The following is a 15,766-nucleotide window of genomic DNA, read 5'->3' as shown; positions in this document are numbered from 1 at the left end:
ACGTCCATTTTCAAGTACATTTTAAAAAGGCATTTTTTTGCAGGTGCGCTGAAAAATGATTCTGTACGCCCCCAAAACACGCATCTACACTACCGCAGGCCATTTGTCGGCACACCTTAGTAAAAGGACCCCTAAGAGAATTTAGTAAAGCTGGAAAATATAGAAAAGGTTGGATAAGGAGCACAGAACTGATTGTTTTCTGTTATTGCTTCTATTTATAATTGATAGTTATCCAGATAGCTCTAGGTTTTTTCCTATGTTGTCTCAGCTACTTGTCAAAAAATGTTCCTGGCTTCAATTTCCTCAGTTGTGTTCTCTAGGGCTGCAGCCCATTTCCATTTAAGAGAAACATCATTTTGAATGTCATTGTTTCGCAGAATATAGAAATTTTACGGCGTGCAGCGCTGACCGGCTGACAATCAACATTGTACGCGCATAGACCATTACTGCCTAGTTAACACGTGAGACTTTACCGCTAGGTCAATGGGTGGCGGTAATGGACATGCGCCAATTTAAATTTTGCAGCTTGTCCATTTTCAGCCCCCCCCCCCAAGACCTTTTTTGCAGGTGCGCTAAAAAATAGACCTGCGTACGTCTACTACACGCATCTACACCAGCATACCTTTGTAAAAGGCCCCTTCATTTATTTTTCCCACCCGAAATCTGTCCCCTATTACCACCCACTTTTTATGCTCCTAAATTTAAGAGTTTAGTGACATTTTGAGTAATACTTTATGCACTCAACCCTATTCAAAGAGGCCAATTTATGAGCATAACTCTCAAGGTTAGGAGTGTAAATCCTTTGAATACTGGACACTAACATTTTAAGAATACCATCTAGGCAGTAAAATGGCCATAGGAGTAGAAGATGCTAGCATAGTTTGTTCCAAAGAGATTGCCCTGAGTCAGCTACAAAAGCCAAGGAGCAGAGGAGAAGAGGGTATACCGCCAGAAAAAGGAAATAGCATTTCAAGTTGTACAGCCAGGGTGGAAAACAAACCAGCAGATCAATGTACAATCCAAAAAGACTTTATTGAAGATACCGTAAATAAGACAATTGCCCGACACAGGCTGTGTTTCGCCCAACAATAGGGCTGTATCAGGGGCTATAATAAACAACAAACATATCAAATTATAAAACATAGAGAATCATAAAAATATATCTCTATAAAATATGTAAAACATCATTATGAATAATAATGTACATGTAAAGCATAGACATGAATTATGAACATTGAGTCTTTTTTGATTAAAAAATAATATATACATTTAAAAATATGTTAAGGATAAACATATAAAATAACATAGAACACAAATTGTTATTTAAAAATATATAACATAAATATACATGTAAATATGCATAAAAATGTATAAATATATCAGAAACCTCTACATTATTAATACCAAGCTACAAATTAAAAACATATATATTACACATCCATAAAATCCCAGCAAAGAAAGGGCACAAACACAAGCATAAAAAATGTGAAAAACATTTTTTAGTCATAAAATGGGTTGCAAAACCATTAAAAAATATATTAAAAAATAAAATCAAGGACACATAGCTAGTCTATATCTTCCTTAAATGAGAGCGGCCAGGAAATGAGAATTGTTTGTTCCTGCTTCCTCAGAAAGAGCAACCTGTTTCATAAATTTTCTCCTGTAACAGTTTTTGGAAACCACACCTGCTGAGTACACTTGCACATATGACTCAAAATATTCCTCTCTTCTCAGGAATCCTCAGTCTACATAGAGTCACGACGTCAGATACAGTGAATATTTGAAGAGCGTTATTCTAATGAGAGCATTCTTCCTGATTACACTGGTCACATTTAAAAGAGATGAATTTGTTAGTTTAGATTAGTTTATTTAGACTTAATATACGGCCTTTTATATAGTCAAAGCGGTTTACAATCGATTATAGAAACAGTAAAACAAAGAAAAAGAACTCCAACTAAAAGATAAAGAGAAGTTAGCAAAGCTGGAAAATAGAGAAAAGGTTGGAGAAGGAGCACAGAATTGATTGTTTTCTGTTATTGCATCTTTTTACAATTGATAGTTATCCAGATAGCTCTAGGTTGTTTCCTATGTTGTCTCAGCTACTTGCCAAAAATTGTTCCTGGCTTCGGTTTCTGCAGTTGTGTTCTCTAGGGCTGCAGCCCATTTCCATTTAAGAGAAACATCATTTTGAATGTCATTGTTTTGCAGTACATAGAAATTTTCCGGCATGCAGCACTGACCGGCTAACAATCGGCATTGTATGCGCATAGACCATTACTGCCCGGTTAACACGTGAGACTTTACCGCTAGGTCAATGGGTGGCGGTAAGGTCTCAGACCCAAAATGGACATGCACCAATTTTAATTTTGCCGCTTGTCCATTTTCAGCCCCCCCCCCCCCCCAAAAAAAGGCCTTTTTTGCAGGTGCGCTGAAAAATGGACCTGCTTGCGTCTAATACACGCATCTACACCAGCATACCTTTGTAAAAGGATGCCTTAAAATGAAGATACATACCTGTAGCAGGTATTCTCCGAGGACAGCAGGATGATTGTTCTCATGACTGGGTCGGCATCCACAGCAGGCCCAGGAACGGAAATCTTCCATAGCAACAAAAAGCTTGCTAGAGCCTTCGAGCGCATGGGGGCATGCACCGCGCATGCGCGGCCATCTTCCTGCCCATTGTGCGAGATCCCCGATCACTTCGATACAAAGCAATAACAAGGAGAAGGACAACTCCAGAGAATTAGAACAACTCCAAAGGGGAGGTGGGCGGGTATATGAGAACAATCAGCCTGCTGTCCTCGGAGAATACCTGCTACAGGTATGTATCTTCATTTTAAGGCATCCTTAACTACTACTACTACTACTACTACTATACTGTGACAAGTGTAGAAGGTATTCAAGCAGGGTCTGTGTAGGACGTGAGGATCTAGGATCTTGCTGTCACACCAGACGGCAAACCTCCTCCATTTGAAAAAGTAACACTTCTTCATGGAATCTTTCCTGGAAGCAAGCAAAACTCGGGAGACACCCTCAGAGAGACCCAAGGAAGCGAATTCTATGCTCTCAACATCCAGGCCGTGAAAGCCAGAGACTGGAGGTTGGAATGCAGAAGCACCCCCTCGTTCTGAGTTATGAGGGTTGAAAAACACTCCAATCTCCACAGTTCTTCGGAGGATAACTCCAGAAGAAGAGGGAACCAAATCTGACGCGGCCAGAAAGGAGCAATCAGAATCATGGTTCCGCAGTCTTGCTTGAGTTTCAGCAAAGTCTTCCCTACTAGAGGTATGGGAGGATACGCATACAGAAGGCCTGTTCCCCAATGTAGGAGAAAGGCGTCTGACGCTAGTCTGTCTTGGGCCTGAAGTCTGGAACAGAACTGAGGGACCTTGTGTTTGAGCTGAGTGGCAAAAAGATCCACTGAGGGGGTGCCCCACTCTCGGAAGATCTTGCGTACAACGCCCATGTTGAGAGACCACTCATGACGTTGCATTATCCTGCTCAGTCTGTCGGCCAGACTGTTGTTTATGTTTGCCAGATATGTGGCTTGAAGAACCATGCCGTGACGGCGAGCCCAAAGCCACATCAGGACGGCTTCCAGACACAGAGGGCGAGATCCAGTTCCCCCCTGATTGTTGATATAATACATCGCAACCTGATTGTCTGTCCGAATTTGGATGATTTGATAGGACAGCCAATCTCTGAAAGCCAGACCGCTCGCAACTCCAGAAGATTGATCTGAAGACCTTTTTCCTGGAGGGACCAAAGTCCTTGAGTGTGAAGCCCATCGACATGGGCTCCCCACCCCAGGAGGGATGCATCCATTGTCAGCACTTTCTATGACTGAGGAATTTGAAAAGGACGTCCCAACAGGTCAAATTGGATCGAATTGCCCACCATTGAAGGGAATTGTGAAAATCTGTGGAGAGCTGGATTGCATCCTCTAGATTCCATGCAGCTTGAAACCACTGGGAAGCTAGGGTCCATTGAGCTGATCTCATGTGAAGATGGGCCATGGGTGTCACATGAACTGTGGAGGCCATATGGCCTAGAAGTCTCAACATCTGCTGAGCTGTGAGCTGCTGAGACGCTCTGGCCCTGGAAACTAGAGACAGAAGATTGTCTACTCTTGCCTCGGGAAGATAGGCATGAGCCGTTTGTGAGTCCAGCAGAGCTCCTATGAATTCTAGTTTTTGAACTGGAAGAAGATGGGACTTTGGGTAATTTATAACAAACCCGAGCAGCTCCAGGAGTTGAATAGTCAACTGCATGGACTGTAGAACTCCTGCCTCTGAGGTGTTCTTCACCAGCCAATCGTTGAGATAAGGGAACACATGCACTTCCTGTCTGGTAGCAACGCTGCAACTACTGCCAGGCATTTTGTAAAGACTCTGGGCGCAGATGCCAGACCAAAGGGCAGCACGCAATACTGGAAGTGCTGCGTTCCAAGACAGAATCGAAGATACTTCCTATGAGCTGTAAGTATCGGGATGTAAGTATAAGCATCCTTTAATTCCAGAGAGCATAGCCAATCGTTCTCCTGAATCATGGGAAGAAGGGTGCCCAGGGAAAGCATCCTGAACTTTTCTTGGACCAGGAATTTGTTCAGGGCCCTTAGGTCTAGGATGGGATGCATCTCCCCTGTTTTCTTTTGCACAAGAACGTACCTGGAATAGAATCCCAGCCCTTCTTGCCCTGGTGGAACGGGCTCGACCGCATTGGCGCTGAGAAGGGCGGAGAGTTCCTCTGCAAGTACCTGCCTGTACTGGAAGCTGAAAGACTGAGCTCCCGGTGGACAATTTGGAGGTTTGGAGATCAAATTGAGGTAGCCAGACTATTTGAAGAACCCACCGATCGGCGGTTATGAGAGGCCATCTTTGGTGAAAAACTTTTAGCCTCCCTCCAACCAGCAGATTGTCCGGTACGGACACTTTTATGGTGGCTATGCTCAACTGGAGCCAGTCAAAAGCCCGTCCCTTGCTTTTGCTGGGGAGCCACAGGGGCCTGCTTTTGCGCACGCTGTTGACGTGAATGAGCGCGCTGGAGCTGAGCCTAAGAAGGCTGTCGAGAAAGGGGATTGTACCTACTCCTGTTATATGCATAGGGAGCACTCCTCCTTCCCCGGAAAAAACGTCTACCAGTTGAGGTAGAAGCAGAAGGTGCCCGGCGGGAGAGATTGTCCATAGCAGTTTCCCGCTGCATGATCTGATCGACCACCTGCTCGACTTTCTCGCCAAAAATGTTATCCCCCCGGCAAGGAATATCCGCAATCCGCTGCTGGACTCGATTGTCCAGGTCAGAGGCACGCAGCCATGACAGTCTGCGCATCACTATACCCTGGGCAGCAGTTCTGGATGCAACATCAAAAGAATCGTAAGCATCCCTGAACAGGAATTTATGACACGCCTTCTGCTGCCTGACCACCTCCTGAAAAGGCCTGGCCTGCTCTGGAGGGAGCTTATCGACCAGGTTTGCCAGTTGCTTCACGGTGTTCCTCAAGTGAATGCTCGTGTAGAGCTGGTAGGATTGAATTTTGGCCACGAGCATAGAGGACTGATAGGCCTTTCTCCCAAAAGAGTCCAGGGTTCTAGATTCCCTCCCCAGGGGCGCGAGGCGAAATCTCTAGAACTCCTGGCTCTCTTGAGAGCGGAATCCACAACTACAGAGTCGTGAGGTAACTGTGACTTCATCAACTCAGGTTCTCCGTGAATCCAATATTGGGACTCAGCTTTTTTGGGGATGGTGGGATTACTTAACGGTTTCATCCAGTTCCTTAGCAATGTCTCCTTAAGGACATTATGCAAAGGGACAGTGGATGACTCCTTAGGTGGCGAAGGATGGTCCAGGACCTCGAGCATCTCAGTCCTTGGCTCATCCTCAGAAACCACAGGGAAGGGAATATCCACAGACATTTCCCGGACAAATGAAGAGAAAGAAAGACTCTGCAGGGGAGAAAGCTTTCTGGTGAAGGTGTAGGATCAGAGGGAAGACCACAAGACTCCTCAGAAGAGAAATATCTGGGATCCTTCTCAAGTTTAAACTGGACAAATTTCAAAGAGAATTGCGTGTTCAAAAGATTCGCAAGTATCAAAGAGATGAGAAAGATTATAAAGAGGGATACGTGTATCCCTGGATGAGAAAGGAACCAGTGGAATCAAACATCAAAAAACAAACAAGATTTCAATTTTCATCGGACACTTCCAGCAGCAGTGAGGAGGTCAATGACCCGCCAGGGGATACAAGAAAAAGTATTCAAGAAAAAACCAGGCCCTGGAGAGGGCGAAACAGAGGAAACCGGAACTTCAATCAGAGACCTCAAACACGGTCCCAGAGACGCAATCAACAGTGGTGAACATTTCTAATCGAATTTTAACATCGACCGAAACTGCGGTTTTGGCTAGAGGACTTACATTTGTACCTACAGGATTTCATGATCCTTTCCAATTTCGTATGGATGTTGAGAAATTTATTCGCAAACTGAATCTTAAATTATTTTTTGCTTCAAACATAACAGAAGAAAGTTCAGATAGATCTTTAGTATGTGAACCTTCTAAGTGGTGTCCTTCGGGTAATCTGGAAGCGGTTTTGACCACTTTCAAAATGTGCATTTTAACAGATCTGGAGGAGATGGAATCCCATCTACCCAAATGCAAATTGAATTTGAATAAAGATGAAAGGGTGGCTTTACATAAGTTAAAAACAGATCCCACCATCACTATTCGGAAAGCAGATAAAGGTGGGGCAGTGGTAGTCCAAGACACGATCCAATATATGGCTGAGATTGCAGGTCAGTTAGCTAATGGAGACACATATGTAGAGATGGTGGAAGATCCTTCTGAGGAGGTTCAAAATCTTATTCATAATCTATCCGATAGAGGTAAAAAAGAAGGTTTTCTTACAGAAAAGGAATACAAATTTCTGAACTATCGTTTTTTTAAAGTTCCTGTTTTTTATACATTACCAAAAATCCACAAAAACATGGAACAACCGCCCGGTCGACCCATAGTATCAGCCAAGGGCTCTTTATTGGAACGAGCAGCACAATATATAGATAAGATCTTACAACCTCACATGCTTTTGATAAAATCATATGTACGCGATAGTTCTCATTTTCTAATCCTTTTGGAAGCTTTACAGTTGCAAGAAAGAACAAACATTTTACTGGTCACATTAGATGTTTGTGCATTATATACATCAATACCACAAGAGGAAGTAATCTTAGTATTACAAGAGATTATGGATTCTAGACCTCGTCCTCAGATGATACCCACTGATTTCATAATTGATCTAATTCGCATTACATTGACCAAAAATTATTTCACCTGGAACAAAAAATTTTTTTTCCAGAAAACAGGAGTCTCTATGGGTGCTGCTTGTTCTCCTACCATTGCCAACCTTTTTATGGAATATTTTGAGACTAGATGGATTTATACATCCACTCTATTTGAACATGCTGTTTGTTGGCTCAGATATATAGACGATATCTTCATGGTTTGGAATGGCACAGTAGAACAACTAAACAGATTCGTTGAAGAGTTAAATTCATGCCATGATACAATCAAGTTTGAAGCCAAACACAGCACTTCTGCCATTGCTTTTTTGGATATTTGGGTCACTTTAGAAAATCAATGTATGGCTAGTTCAGTGTACATCAAACCCACAGATCGTAACACTACTTTACAATTTGCTAGTATGCACCCGCACCATTGCAGAATGAATATTCCATTTGCCCAATTTCTTAGATACAGAAGGATTTGTTCTTCTACCACGACTTATCAACAACAATCTAAACAGTTGGAATTAAAGTTGATCAATAGAGGCTATCCGAGCAAATTGGTATCTACAGCAAAGAAGCGAGCTAAGAACAACCATAGAGACTGGTTGTTACACTCTAGTTCGAAGACACACAAGCCAGAAGAAGCATTAACTTTTGTAACACGCTATAATGCACATACGGATAAAATATCCAAGATTGTTAGAAAACATTTAGGAATGCTGCGAGTTCACCCTTGTTTTAGAGAATTGCGAGTTGTTTTTGCTTACCAACGGAATCGCAATCTAAATGATGTGTTGTGTCCAGCGGAAGTCTGGAACCAGGATAGATTTGAAAGACATGAAGATGGTTTTCATGGAGTTTGTGGACATTGTTCAGTCTGTCACATCATGTTGAGTTCGAATCAATTTTTGCACCCCATCTCTAATAAGCGATACAAGCTATACTCTATAACGGATTGTACTTCAATAAATGTGATATATATCATTATATGTCCTTGCGGACTATGTTATGTGGGACAGACATCTCGGTCCTTAAAGACCAGATTAATTGAACACAGACATTGTATTCAATCAGAGAAAACACACGAACCTATGGTTTCACATTGCGTCCAATTCCATCATCGATTTTCAGAATTGAGATGTATTGTATTAGAACAGATGAGGGTGTCTGAAAGAAGGGGCGACATTAGACGCCTCTTACGACAAAGGGAACAACGATGGATTTTCGAACTCAAGACAGTCATGCCTGGTGGTTTGAATATAGCGCTAGAATGGAGAGCATTTCTCTGATTGGAGCACAGTGGAGTGACGTCAGACGCCAAGTATAAAACGGATTGTGTGAGTGAAGAAACCGTCCGCCATGCTTTTGAACCAGTGACTAGAGGAGGAGACGGCGTGACAATTAAAAAACTTGGATGTTTTTGAAAAATTCCCCTGAAGCAGCTTGGATTTAGCGAAACAGGGCCTCCCTGTCGGGATTTGAACATTGATTTGTGGAGTACGGCGAACGATTAGCCAAAGTCATAATTTTTCGATTCAGATAAGTACTCTTTCCAAGTTTTTTTCTTTTTCTTTTTTTGAAAAAGTTTTTTTGAACTTAGAATTGGCTGGTAATATCTCCTTTACAAATGTTGTCAAAGCACACAGCCAAGCATTTGGCAAATTAATTTATAATACATAGTGTGGAGTTTTTTTAAGACATATGATTGATACGGTCCCCTCATTATATAAAAGGCTTGTCCTTTAACAACGAGATGGTCCGTTATACCTGATGTCTTTTTTTCTCCACTTTTCTATATTGAGCATCTTCTTTATTAAGTGCATTGCCAAATTCAGGATTGTGTGGCTTGTCAACAATTTGTATTTTGGTAGAAAGAGGTATTAATTGATTATATATTCTACCGTTCCGGTTTTTTGAATCCTTCTCTTCATCCCATGAGGCATCCTCATCGGTGTCGGACAAGAGTTCCCTGACTGCATTCCGAAACCGGGCCCGTTTCGACGCCGAGGAGCCACATCCTCGATGACGATGTCGAGAATTCGACTCCCGTGCCAGCGGCAATGAAACTCCCTCCAGTGATGTTGATGGGGAGTCGACCTGGGTGGCAGCTGAGGCCAATGCCGCAAGCGGCACCGGCGTCGGAGACCTCACCACATGCGGAGAGCTAGCTGCCGCTTCCATCGACGGTACGGAGGGCGCAAGCACCGCCGGTACCGGAGTAGCCTGACGCAGCAGCCCTTCCAGAAGTCCTGGAAGAATGGCTCGGATGCGCTCGTTCAGAGTCGCTGTCAGGAAAGGCTGCGGGGTCGGTGCAGGAGACGGTGTCAGAACCTGTGGAGGGTGAGGAGGCGGTACCGGGCTGTCCGGAGACCGATGCACCAACACCTCTTGAATGGAGGGTGAGCGGTCCTCCCGGCGTCGACGCTTCACGGGTGCCGAATCCTTCGACGCCCCGGAGCTCCTGGTACCATGTCTGGAAGGAGACCAATGATGATGCTTCTTAGCCTTCGCTCAATGCACATCATCAATACTCCTCGGTACCGACGAGGAGGACGTGGAATCCACATGCCTCCTCGGGGTCGGGTCCGAAAGTGGTCGGTTCCGGTAGGCATGCACAGTAGGAGTCTTTGAAGCAGGTGGAGACCCACTCGACGGCTCACTGCTCCCAGCTTGTGGTGGTCTCTGGACAGCCATTACCTGCGCTCCCGAAGTCGATGCCATCTCCGGTGCCGATGTCGATGCCAAGGAACCAGGCGAAGCTCCAAACACACACTCGCAAAGAGCTTTCCTCAATGCCTGTGCCAACTTTTTAAGGCTAAGACACAACTTACATGCGTCTGGGCGATGGTCGGACCCAAAGCACTGAAGACACCACTCATGGGGTCGGTAACTGAGATCGCCCGGTTGCACCGAGTACACTTCTTGAAGCCGCTGGGAGTCCTTGATGTCATGGAAGAAAAATAGTGGCGGCGAAGTCAAAATTCTCAATTGTGCCGAAAATAAGGGCACAAAAATGAGAAGTTGTGATGGAAGCAAAAGGGAACTTAAAAGGGGAAAAAACTAGGGAATAAAGGTTTTTTTTTAAGTTTTGAAGGAAAACAGCGAAACAAAGTTAGAAAAAACAAAGGAGGGTGAAAAAATCATCACAAAATGAAGGCTGTTTTTGGGCCGAATGGAGAGAAACCGCAAGCAGTCACTCTCCAACCGTGGAAAGAAAAGAACTGATCGGGGCTCTCACGCGACGAGCAGGAAGCAGGCCGCGCATGCGTGGTGAATGCCCCCACGCGCTCGAAGGCTCTAGCAAACTTTTTGTTGCTATGGAAAATTTCCGTTCCTGGGGCCGCTATGAACGCCGACCCAGTCGTGAGAACAAGCAGCCTGCTTGACCTCGGAGAATTTATTTTCCCCACCCAAAATCTGTCCCCTATTACCACCCACTTTTTATGCCCCTAGATTTAAATGTTTAGTGACATTTTGAGTAAAACTTTATGCACTCAACTCAAAGAGGCCAATTTATGAGCATAACTCTCAAGGTTAGGGGTGTAAATCCTTTGAATATTGGACCCTAAGATTTTAAGAATACCATCTAGGCCAGTGATGGGCAACCTTTTGAGCCTGGTGTGTCAAAATTCACCAAAAAACCAAGCATAACTCAGGTGGTGTGTCACTTCAAGAAAAATCACTGCTACTAGGACCGCCCCCGGGCCCCCCCTACCCGAGATTGCTGCCCACCCGAGGTCGCCGGGCCCCCCTCCACCCGCTACCGGGCCCGGAACTAACCTTAAAGCCTCCTTTCACGTTGCAGCAAGCAGCAGCAGGGCAGACCTCTCCTCCTTCCTTCTGTGCTCCGCCCTCGCGGATGTTACATCAGGCGAGGGCGGGACACGGAAGGAAGGAGTGGCCTGCCCTGCTGCTGCTTGCTGCGACATGAAAGGAGGCTTTAAGGTTAGTTTCCGGGAGCGAGGAGGGAGGGCGGACCACACTGCGGCGGCGCCGCGTGTCATCGAAAATGGCTACGTGTGTCATAGGTTCGCCATCAGGGATCTAGGCAGTAAAATGGCCATAGGAGTAGAAGATGCTAGCATAGTTTGTTCCTAAGAGATTGCCCTGAGTCAGCTACAGAAGCCAAGGAGCAAAGGAGAAGAAGGGTATACTTCCAGAAAAACGAAATAGCATTTCAAGTTGTACAGCCAGGAAATGAGAATTGTTTGTTCCTGCTTCCTCAGAAAGAGCAACCTGTTTCATAAATTTTCTCCTGTAACAGTTTTTGGAAACCACACCTGCTGAGTACACTTGCACATATGACTCAAAAGATTCCTCTCTTCTCAGGAATCCTCAGTCTACATAGAGTCACGACGTCAGATACAGTGAATATTTGAAGAGCGTTACTCTGATGACAGCATTCTTCCTGATTACACTGGTCACATTTCAAAGAGATGAATTTGTTAGTTTAGATTAGTTTATTTAGACTTCATATACGGCCTTTCATATAGTCAAAACGGTTTACAATCGATTATAAGTAGAGTGTGGTAGCCGTGTTAGTCCACTCTTAAGGTTATCAATAGAAATCAAACAAAATAAAACCTGGAAAAGAAAATAAGATGATACCTTTTTTATTGGACATAACTTAATACATTTCTTGATTAGCTTTCGAAGGTTGCCCTACTTCCTCAGATGGGAAATAAGCAAATGTGCTAGCTGACAGTGTATATAAGTGAAAACATTCAAGCATTACTATGACAGTAAAATAGATACCATTGGAGATTCTACATGGAATGTTGCTACTATTGGAGATTCTACACGGAATGTTGCTACTATTGGAGATTCTACATGGAATGTTGCTATTCCACTAACAACATTCCATGTAGAAGGCTGCGCAGGCTTCTGTTTCTGTGAGTCTGACGTCCTGCACGTATGTGCAGGACGTCAGACTCACAGAAGCAGAAGCCTGCGCGGCCACATTGGTGATCTGCAAGGGCCGACTTCTACATGGAATGTTGCTAGTGGAATAGCAACATTCCATGTAGAATCTATAGAAATCAAACAAAATAAAACATGGAAAAGAAAATAAGATGATACCTTTTTTATTGCACATAACTTAATACATTTCTTGATTAGCTTTCGAAGGTTGCCCTTCTTCCTCAGATCGGAAATAAGCAAATGTGCTAGCTGACAGTGTATATAAGTGAAAACATTCAAGCATTACTATGACAGTAAAATAGATACCATTGGAGATTCTACATGGAATGTTGCTACTATTGGAGATTCTACACGGAATGTTGCTACTATTGGAGATTCTACATGGAATGTTGCTATTCCACTAACAACATTCCATGTAGAAGGCTGCGCAGGCTTCTGTTTCTGTGAGTCTGACGTCCTGCACGTATGTGCAGGACGTCAGACTCACAGAAGCAGAAGCCTGCGCGGCCACATTGGTGATCTGCAAGGGCCGACTTCTACATGGAATGTTGCTAGTGGAATAGCAACATTCCATGTAGAATCTATAGAAATCAAACAAAATAAAACATGGAAAAGAAAATAAGATGATACCTTTTTTATTGCACATAACTTAATACATTTCTTGATTAGCTTTCGAAGGTTGCCCTTCTTCCTCAGATCGGAAATAAGCAAATGTGCTAGCTGACAGTGTATATAAGTGAAAACATTCAAGCATTACTATGACAGTCTGACAGGGTGGGAGGAGGGGGGTGGGTAGGAAGTATGCATGGGGACATCAAAGCATATCATTGATATTCTAACAGGATGGGTGTGGATAGGTGAGGGGAGGGTGATCAACAGAGAAATACAGCTTTATGATTATAGAAACAGTAAAACAAAGAAAAAGAACTCCAACAAAAGATAAGGAGAAGTTAGCAAAGCTGGAAAATAGAGAAAAGGTTGGAGAAGGAGCACAGAACTGATTGTTTTCTGTTATTGCTTCTTTTTACAATTGATAGTTATCCAGATAGCTCTAGGTTGTTTCCTATCTTGTCTCAGCTACTTGCCAAAAAAAAAATGTTCCTGCTTCAGTTTCTGCAGTTGTGTTCTCTAGGGCTGCAGCCCATTTCCATTTAAGAGAAACATCATTTTGAATGTCATTGTTTCGCAGCACATAGATTCTGCTTGCAATTATATTCACATGAAAACGCACAGCTCAAAGCGGGTTACAAACGAAAAGATACAACAATAAAACTATTAATAAAAGATACAAGTCTAAAAATGTCCCACAAAGAAACAATACAAATCACTGAAAAATACCATATAGGCCCCACCCACCCCAAACGTAAGACCTAGCAACATAAGTCAAGGGCACCAGCACTTAGCAAACAGTCAAGCTTTCAATATTTCACTAACCTTAAAAGGATCCCTCTGCTGAATTTTGAGTTACTAATACATTCCAGGATGTGGATAATATGGCTACTCAATCTGTATTGATGTTCCACTCCTGCTTTCTAAATGTAAAAAATTACTGTAATTTTACCTAAATGTAAATTGTAAGCCACTTTGAACTGAAACTTGTTTTCGGATAATAGTGGGATGCAATAAATTAATAAATAAATATTCAGCAGGAACATTTAACAATAAAGTAGAGCTATGTAAGGATCTATTCGGGATCAATAAACTCACCAATGAAGCAAAATAATCTGAGCCCATTTATGTTCTTAAAGGAACTAAACGCAATGGGGCCAATATCCAATGGGAGATAAAATGGGGGGAGGGGCTCCTTCCTGGTTATCTCCTGGGTGTCTCCAGATGTTCAGCAGCTCATAACTAGATCGTGCTGCTGAAAATCAGGGAGGGTCTATCTGGGGTGGACTCGGAAATTATGAAAAAAAGAAGACTGCCCCCAAAGCACAACACAAAAACAAAGAGAAGCAATCGGGGGGGAGACCAATGTAATTCCAACTAGGGGAAACAATTTATGGATAACACTAAAAATATGTAAGATAAAGGGTCCCTGTTTATTAAGCAGTTGTACGAGAAACAGTATGGGCTGTTAATCCCCCTTTAGTAATCTAATACCACAAAAACCAAGAAACAGCCAACCACAATTTCAAAGGGTTGTATAAAGTGAACAATAACAAACAAGTGAGAAATACCCTCAGAAACCAAGGTCTTCACCAAGGTCTGATCACCAAGACACTGACATCTATATAAGATTTTTGTGTCCGTGATCTAATCTCTTTCATGGGGTAAATTCTCCCACCTTTCACAATCAAAACTGTTCAAAATAGAACCAATATTCCAACCCCACATTCCAACTCTTAAATGTTTTGGAGTATTGGTTCTAATTTGAACAGTTTTGATTGTGAACAGGTGGGAGAATTTACCCCATGAAAGAGATTAGATCACGGAGGGTATTTCTCACTTGTTTGTTATTGTTCACTTTATACAACCCTTTGAGATTGTGGTTGGCGTTTCTTGTTCCCTGTTTATTAAGCCACACTTTAGGCGCACTAGTGCTTTTAGTGCACACTAAAAATTACCACGCACTAACATTGCCTCTAGCGTTAGCGCGTGCTAAAAATGCTAGTGCACCTTAGTAAAGAGCCAAAGCCTGGTAAGTCCAAAATATCGAGAAGACTGAATGGACTTGATGCAGTTCTGCGTTTCAGCGCGGTAAATGCCTACCTCAGGAATCAGAGATATTCCAATCTAGTTGACAATGGAAAATTGTCAGCCACTGAATGGCAGTACAGGGATATCAGGCAATAAGTCACACTATAATCTAAAGCTGTAACACCATCAAAATGATAAAACAACGTGTAGAAATGAGATCATTTATGTGGCTCTCATACTGTCTTTTTGACACATAAGCCTTCTCCCCACAGATTAAGGGTTCTCATAAGAAAACTAATGTGGAAATTCATAGTCACAAGCTATTGTGATCCAGCAAGCATCCATCACATGCTTCATAGACGTTATAGGCAGTGATCTATGGTAATGAAGTAAGTGTAACTAAGGGGGGGGGGGGGAGGTGCAAGTGGAGCAGCTGCTCCCCCAAATGGATTTTGAATAAAATGACACCTAACCTCACTACACTTCTGTACTGTACTCAAGTAAATGTTTGTCATTTTTACTTGTAAAGAAGTACAGGAAACATTGTTGCTTTTACTTATACCAAAGTAATAATTTCACCAATTTTCACTATTTTTACTCAATTGCATCTAATGCCTGCAGTTAAAAGTAAAAAGTAAACGTGGAAGCGAGATATCAGTGACCATTCCTCAGTAAGCCAAATGAAACAGCAAAACCTGGAACAGGATTTTAGGTTTGCAAACCTCATCACACGAACGGTGGATCATCTCATCTTAAATGTTGCTGTTCAGTGAATATAGCCTATGAGAACATTGCAGTTACCTACGTTCGCTGACTTGGTTACTGATCTTCAGCCAAAGAGAATAGTGGTGAGTTGGGTCACTTTGAAGTGGAGGTGAAGCTGAAGCTGGTTGCAATTCTTGGTGAACATACATATGTCTCAGACTGCTG

The sequence above is a fragment of the Microcaecilia unicolor genome, chromosome 6 (assembly GCF_901765095.1).
Source record: "Microcaecilia unicolor chromosome 6, aMicUni1.1, whole genome shotgun sequence".
In the NCBI taxonomy this organism is placed as follows: domain Eukaryota; kingdom Metazoa; phylum Chordata; class Amphibia; order Gymnophiona; family Siphonopidae; genus Microcaecilia; species Microcaecilia unicolor.
The sequence above is the reverse complement of the archived record's forward strand: the minus strand, read 5'-3'. Positions refer to the sequence as shown.